Raw genomic sequence first — 8,298 nt, 5'->3', positions numbered from 1 at the left:
TTGACTAATGTATACAATGAAATTTTCAACATTACTGATTTGCTTTTTTCAATTCTGCAACGTAAATGTTTAGATATAAGTTATTGTCAAAAAGAAATCGATAATGCTTCACTAAGAATAAAGAATATGAGAAATGATGATAATTTAACATTTTTCTTGACAAGTGCACATTCTAAATTATCATCTAAAGAACCAAACCCACCAAAAAGAGCAAAATTATCCTCTACCAAAGGAGATCAGGATGCACTATATCGAGCGTTATACTTCGAAATTCTCGACAACATTACAATGCAATTAGAAGTTAGATTTAAGCGTATTTAAAATATTTTTCTTTGGCGGACAGTTCTAAATTCAAAAGTTTTTCTAAAAATTTTCCTCGTGATTTAATAGATATTTTGTTAATACAGTATTCCTCACCTTAAGTTCCAGAAATATTACACATATTTGCTGAAAATGAATTGAGTGAAATATTTTCAGAAGCTTGTACATTGTTTATTTTAATTGCCACAAATCCGGCCACTACAGCTAATGTGAAAAGAAACTTTTCTTGCCTGAAATGGATAAAAAGTTTCCGCCGGAATGCAGTGGCTCAAAATAGACTGTCCTCACTTGCCTTGCTTTCCATCGAAAAAGAATCGCTTTGCGACTATTAAAAAAGAGAATTTTTATGATGAAACCATAACAATTTTTTGTGGAAACAAGGAAAGACGAATTAGTTTTATATACAAAAATTAATTTCGTGTCTTCTCCGCTTTCTAGAAAGTTTGGAAGATTTTTTTATTTTACTGTTTTCTATGTTATTCGTATTCGTTATTTTATAATTGAAGTTTTTTTTGTTTTCTTGTGTTTAATATTGGAATCTATTTTGCGTTGAAGTTTTTATTTCGATTATTAAGTGAGAATAGGACTACTAGCGAATCACTTACAAAAAAAAATGATAACGAGCCCCGGCAATACCCCAACTCAGGGTGGTGTGGAAATTTGCTATCTGATAACATTCATATCAGTAAATACCTAATTAGTGACTTCATCGTTATCGCCTACCTTGCGAATCACGGCATGAGCCGCCACTGCCTTTTAAGTAGTGCCGACGTGAAAAGATCTTTTTCTTCATTTGCAGATGTCTTCACGTAGCGCAGAACGCAATTTACACCCGAACATTTGGAACAAATTTTCACTATGTATTTTAATAATCGTTCTTAAAAAGTCAAGTGACAGCATCGCTATTATCCGTTTTTTTAAAAACCCAGTGACAGTGGCACAATCAGAAAAAAATTGCCTTGTATGGCTTGAAGTACAGAAATTTATGAACTCTAGTTGTATATTGCTCAGCCCAAAGCCAGGTACGTAATCTCATTTCACTATTTTCCGTTTAATGGCAATAAGAACAACTAATGTACCCGACTGTCACATTGACAATTGTGTGTTTAGACAAACGGATCATACTAGTCTATGATACTATTTATTTATTGTATAAGGGTCTTAGAATGTGTTGTATCCGCACAAAGGTTTTAATTAAGCGGATAAAACACATGTAACACCTGTATGCAATACAAAGTTTTATCCACAGCCAAACAATATAAACAAAATCCGCGACTAAATAGATCAATATTGTCCAAAATTTTTATTTGACGTTTTAAAGTGACGTTTGTCCAAGTAATTTTGAAAATAGAAATACTGCTGTAGTTCCGGCTGATTTTACATTAATTGTGGCATCAACATAGAATACAGAACAGACCGACCAGTGTCGCGTTGAATATAAGGGTAACTGTAGGAAATGCAATCTAATTGTGTTACGGGTCCTATAGTTTTCATAAGACCTATAGACTCGCTGTGGATAAGCTAAGTTTGTATGAGTTTGCGGGTCGGTTGACAGAAAGCGAGTTTAAATGTAATCCGAGTTAAACGTATTTTACTGAAGGTGTCATCACGCGACACTTTCAATAACGTAAGGTAGTCCAAATTCAACACGGTATTCGTAGATAAAGTAAGAAATCACAGAACACTAAAACGAATACTAGATTATTTGTTCAAACGATAATAATACGCAACATGAAACACCAAGGGCCGGTTGATAAAAAGCTCCATTACAGTTTCCCACGTAGTTAAAAAGTAACAACGCGAATGGACAACTTAAAGTTGTTCAATGTGGATATGGAATCGGTTAATCACGCATGTAACTGCGGATTCAACTAATGAATGATACTTCTACAAACCGACTAATAATTCTAATAACGCAAACGTACAATAACCAGGTGCGCAAGAAACCTGTATGGAAGCTGGAGTGCTATGACACGGAGGCAATACTGGTATAGACTTCGTGCATCCATTTTGCCTTCCCGACCTTCTTTACTTTATTATGTAAGTACAGAACTTCATAACAACTATCTAATATCTAATAGCAATAACGTTTAACTCGCAAGAAAACCGACCCTAAGGGTCAGTTTCATAATGTGAACGTTTGGTCCATAAATCCATGAGGGCCATTTGCGCGCCGGACACTTGCGTCTGTTTAACTCAAGTGGGACAGATGCACTCGATCCGGGATCAAGCCTGTTGTGTACCTGTGATTCCTGGTCGGGTGTATGCAACGCGTGTGGTACCCATGAGATATGCAACTAATTGAAAAAATAATTTTTTAGGGTCTTTCCGGCCTTTATCATGTAAGCAGTGGCATCACTCACAAATAGTAATATTTTTTCGTCATAGCTACCAAACTATTTAAAGACAATGTCGATACATTATCGCTATGAAATAACGCAAAAGTAAAATAAAACCATTCTGAGCACTCCTTGCAATTTAACTTCAGAGTGGCAACATTAACAGTCGTATTGCTGGATTGCTGGAAAAGTCATTGCTACTGCATAATTCACACAAAAGACGCAGTGATATTCTTTATATAGCCTGGGTTAACTACAACGACTGGGCTAGTCAGAGCGTACTATTCTCACTTACGCATCTTATTGGCCCAGAGAAGGGTAGTAAAGTCCACAAGGCCCGCGCTAGGCAGTAGATAAGTCTCATGTACTTTACGGCCATTAGCGCGTATTCTGTAATGAAACCGTTAAAATTTAAAGGCCGTTAATCGTTGTTACTATAGCAATAACCAATAAAATTTCTAGATTTCTGATTTTAACCAGTGTTAAATCTTAATAGCCCGTTAAAAAAGTTACAGAATACGCGCTATTGTCAGGAAAACCCCTCCACAACGGACACCGATGGGGACTCTAGAAATGTCCGTTGTAGAGAGGTGTCCCCTAACGGGAGTTGGACAAAAGTCACATAACAAACTGTTTATTTTGTTAAATTAACAAAACAGTGTGTAACTGTGACATGGGTATATGCCCAAGTAAGCCGCGACTAAGGAGTGGATTTGCTAAGTATCCCTTATAACAACATACAATTCTACAGGGTTATTCATATTTGTGAGATAAAAAATGAACCTCAAAAAGGACCTATAAAATGATGCTAATTGAGATTATAAGTCGTGTCCTATCGAAACTGATAAGAATTTTACAGCCCTGGGAAGTAGGGGTAAGGAAAGACGTTTTTGCACCATAACTTTGGAATCATTTGACCAAATATTACAAAACTTGGAAGACTTACTAAAGAGAATATGCCTTTTATTCTAGTAATTATGAAAACCGGTTACATCCACCCAGTTTCCGGTTGCAGCATTTCCGGATCACATTTTTTGTGTTTTTTTGTTTTTGCCCTCTTAACACTACTTTTTTATTGCTTAAATCGATAGAGTAATCAGTTTCGAATAAAAAAGTTATAACCTTCTACACCGTTAAAATGGACCGTTTAATAGTTATTTTAATTTCAATAGAGGCTTGCACCTGACCAAAATCAAAAAAGTATAAATTTTGAGCAGACGATATCCGTAGCAACGAAAGTGCATCTGCACTCAAAGCGCTGTCAAGTACTGTCACACACTTGTCAACTTTAACTTTGGATGGTGGTGTTAGAAGTATGGTGCTCCAACTCCCTTCATTTGTTTTAAACTGGAACGAACTGACGAGGTCGGGAACCATTTCATACAATGGTCGTTAGATAGCGCTTTTTGAATTTGATTTAAAGGTATCCTTATTACCGATCACATTTTGAACTTCAAAAATGCTTCAAATTTGATTTCAGTGACAGTAGCATTTTGGCAGATAAGATTCAATTTACTGAAAAAGGGAAGATAGTGATACTATTACCGGTCTTTAACTGAGTGACGGGCACATCAAACTGATATTTTGTGATGGTTTGTGTTTTCAGTGGTACTTGTGTATGTAAAATTTTTGCAAAAAGTGGCTCCCAAATACAATTTCACACACTTACATACCTAGGAGACTCACACCCTACTGTAATTAATTAAAAGACTGATATTGCTAATTGTGTATTATACTTCTCATCTGTAGTTTTGATTAAAAATATTAATAACTTTATTAATTACTCTCATTTCTTATGTTATGCGGAATTTCAGTTAAAATCATTGAAACAAGGCTGGTTCCTACATCCAAATGGGTTTGATTACAAAGATTACTCGATGGATTGATGCTTTTTCTACACAACTGCAAATAGTACATAGTTCAAAATCATTTTGTCTATGGTGTTAAGCGATATAATTACCTTGTTGTTTTTGGCGTTGCTGTATTCTAACACTTTCGAAAACTCAAGTGCAACTACCGTTTGTACAGACATCAATCACCTTATAATGCGTTCACAGTTGTTTTCGGGCCTCCGATATGAATTTATTTATGTTTATGATAGCTGATGTCTCTACTCAAGAGATTATTGTAGTGAAAACATTTTACTGCTAAATAAATGAATTTTCCTTTAAAGACCATACTTGTGATTCATTAACTAATATAATTCCTGGCACAGGTTCGTAGATAGTCGTAAACACCGTAAACAGCCTTAGACCACAGAATTTAATATGTGTCATTATGACGTAAATTTGAAAAATAGTCAAAAATTTGTAGAACAGCTCCATCTGCTGAACAATGTTCAAAAAAGTTCCCGACCTTGCCATGTTGCTAGCATTGCGTTCAGTTGACATTTTTATATGGGGAATTAAAGGGAGTTGTGACACCATATATCATACATCATCCTTTGGATAATTTGGGCCTCTAAATTGAAAATGTTTAACAAAAGGGTTTAGTTCAGTCTCTTAACCTACAACAAATTTAAACTATTCTGGTAGCATTTTTGATTGATTAATTCATCAAAAGTTCACAAAAAAGTCATTAGTCGTTACCTGATTATTTGTTCTATTTGGTACGTTTATTACACCAAATTCCGAATAAAAACATTAAAACTCTTAAAAGCGTACCTTATTAAGTGGGTGCAACTAAGTTGGATAGTACTAATTTTGAGGAGATCTTACAAGAAGTTAGTGAGCGTGAAAAAAGGAAACGTAACATCATTGTATACGGTGTAAGTGAGCAACCCAAAGAGGTCACCAATAAGGATCAATGTATAATTCAAGAGAAAGATTTTATCAGCACTCTTTTACATACCATCAAGCCAGATTTACAAACAGATAATATTCAGGTTCATAGATTAGGACGTTATTCTGGAGAAGGTGTGCGTCCACGAGCAGTTAAAGTGGTTCTTAATAATGAGGATGAAGTTAAAGCCGTAGTTTTCAATGATAAAGAACTGAAAAATCACGCTAATTATCGCAATATTTCACTATCTATGGACAAAACACCTAGACAAATTGCTTACTACAAACAAATTCAACAGGAATTAAACGACCGCACTAACAAAGGCGAAAGTAATTTCAAAATTAAATATGTTAATGGATCTCCCAAAATTATTTCTTTAAACCATTAAGTTCACCCAATTGCATTTCTTGTTTATATCAAAATGTTCGAGGATTAAGAACCAAAACAAATGAGGTTTTCCAATACATGTCGTCTTCGTGTTATGACATTGTTGCTGTAAGTGAAACTTGGTTATCTAAGGATATATATAGTACTGAGCTGTTTCCCAATAATTTTCCCGTCTTTCGGTGTGATAGAAATTTTTCCGCTTTAAATGTTAAAAGGGGAGGTGGAGTGACAATACTTGTAAATAATAATATCGTTTCATCCAAACTTGACTTAACAGTCATCAACACTGTTCCTTCCATTGACTTAGTTGGGGTTTCCCTAACATTTAACAATAACTCAAAACTAACGGTTTTTGTTCTATATATACCCCCTTCAGTGCCATTTCACGATTTTCAAATGTTTTTTGATACATTCACTAATATATGCGCTGACATTAACCACAACTACATAATATTAGGTGATTTTAATACTCCTTCGTTTATTTTTGATCTCAACAATAGATTTGCTTCTATTCTCTCTACATTTAGCAATATGCTAAATGTTAATCAGCTTAATACTATTTCTAACAGTTACAATAATTCCATTCCACTAGATCTTGTTTTTTCTAACTTCAGGTGTCTTCTAAGTAGATCTATGTCTCCACTTGTTCTAGAAGATAATTTTCATCCGGCGTTGCACATCGAGCTTCTTCTACAAAATAAAACGTTAACAAATTTCCCGCTATGCAGTTCTGATACGTTTAATTTTAGAAAGGCAAATTTTATTCTACTGTATCAATCCCTTTATTCTATTGACTGGTCTTTTTTAAATAATTATAGTGATATCGAAAAAGCATGTTCCCTGTTTTATGACACACTAAACAACATCTTTGCATTACATGTGCCGAAGTATTCATCTCAAAAAAACGGCAAATATCACTATCCTCCATGGTTTAATGGTGAGATTATCAACTGTCTCCGTAAAAAAAATTTTTACTTCAAGAAGTACAAAAAAACTAAAAGGGATGATATTCTTAACCTCTTCAAACACTATCGTTCTTGCTCCAAATCACTAATATCTTCTGCCCACAAAACGTATATCCGTGAAACTCAAGAATCTTTAACAAATAACCCTAAAAATTTCTGGAAATTTGTTCAACAAAAGAAAAGTGCAACCAGGATCCCAGGTCTTATGAAGTACAATAATCAAGAATTACATGACCCGCTCTCCATAGTTAATGCTTTCAGTAACTATTTCAGTAGTGTGTATATTCAGTCCCAGCAGACTGTAAACAAAAACGATGCTTCTTCACCGATTAATAACATCACGGTCTCTATAGATAACATTACTGAAGAAGAAATTTTCCAAGCGTTAGTACGGTCAAAAGATTCGTTTACCTCTGGTGTTGATGGCATTCCGAGTTTCCTCGTCAAAGACTGTGCTCATATTTTTGTCAAACCTCTTTTTTATTTATTCAATCTTATTGTTAAAACCTCTACTTTTCCTGCAGTTTGGAAAAAATCTATTATTTGCCCGGTATTTAAAAAAGGTGATATTTCTGATGTTCATAACTATAGACCCATCGCACTGCTATCTAACTTTGCCAAAATTTTTGAGACTGTATTATACAGAAGAATTTACCCAAACATCAAACACATTATAACGCCTACTCAGCATGGTTTTATGGAGAAACGGTCTACCGTGACAAATTTGTTACATTTCACTCAAGATGTCGCTGTAGAGCTAGATGTAAATGGGCAAGTCGACGTAGTGTACACGGACTTTCAGAAGGCGTTTGACCAAATGGATTATTTTATACTTCTCGATAAATTACGGCACATAGGTTTCAGTAGTCTCCTACTTAATATCTTAAATTCCTATCTTGTTAATCGTGAATACTTTGTTAGATACAGGAATTGTTTATCTTCTAGCTTCGTACCAACTTCCGGAGTGCCGCAAGGCTCAAATTTAGGTCCTTTACTTTTTCTATTATTTATAAACGATATTACTGCAGCAGTAACTTGTAACAGTCATCTATTTGCTGATGACCTTAAGCTTTATAATATCATAAAAACCGATAATGATTGTCAAGTCTTGCAGAATAACATCAACAATCTCCTCCAGTGGTGCGAAGCTAATAGGCTAAACCTAAATATATCTAAATGCTTTATTATGTCTTACACAAATAGGAAAATTCCGATCATGTATAGTTATAATGTTAGTGGTCACATTTTACAAAGAACAGACACATTTAAAGATCTAGGAGTTACCTTTGATAACAAACTTTTATTTGTGAATCATATTACAAATATTGTTAATAGCGCGTATAAAACTTTAGGATTTATTTATCGCAACTGTAGAGAGTTTACTAATTTAAGAGCCTTAAAAGTCTTATTTTTTGCCCTTGTACGCTCCAAGTTAGAATAATGTGCAATTATTTGGTCACCTATATATGCCACACACATAAATAGTATTGAATCAGTCCAAAGAA

General features: G+C 34.5%; 2 long non-coding RNA genes across 2 annotated transcripts; one reads left to right on the top strand and one right to left on the bottom strand.

Moving 5' to 3' along the window:
• The first annotated feature begins 1,045 nt into the window (after nucleotides 1-1,045).
• LOC135265702 (uncharacterized) lies at nucleotides 1,046-2,780 on the top strand. Its single transcript, XR_010333487.1, has 3 exons — nucleotides 1,046-1,343; nucleotides 2,256-2,361; nucleotides 2,643-2,780. It is a non-coding gene; the product is annotated as an uncharacterized LOC135265702 (long non-coding RNA).
• Nucleotides 2,781-4,376: 1,596 nt separating this feature from the next.
• On the bottom strand, nucleotides 4,377-5,125 carry LOC135265629 (uncharacterized). Its single transcript, XR_010333360.1, has 2 exons — nucleotides 4,621-5,125; nucleotides 4,377-4,562 (listed from the first exon to the last, which is right to left on the bottom strand). It is a non-coding gene; the product is annotated as an uncharacterized LOC135265629 (long non-coding RNA).
• Nucleotides 5,126-8,298: the final 3,173 nt, after the last annotated feature.

The sequence above is a fragment of the Tribolium castaneum genome, chromosome 3 (assembly GCF_031307605.1).
Source record: "Tribolium castaneum strain GA2 chromosome 3, icTriCast1.1, whole genome shotgun sequence".
NCBI lineage: Eukaryota > Metazoa > Arthropoda > Insecta > Coleoptera > Tenebrionidae > Tribolium > Tribolium castaneum.
Note: the sequence above shows the minus strand (reverse complement) of the source record. Positions and strands in the feature narration are given on the sequence as shown.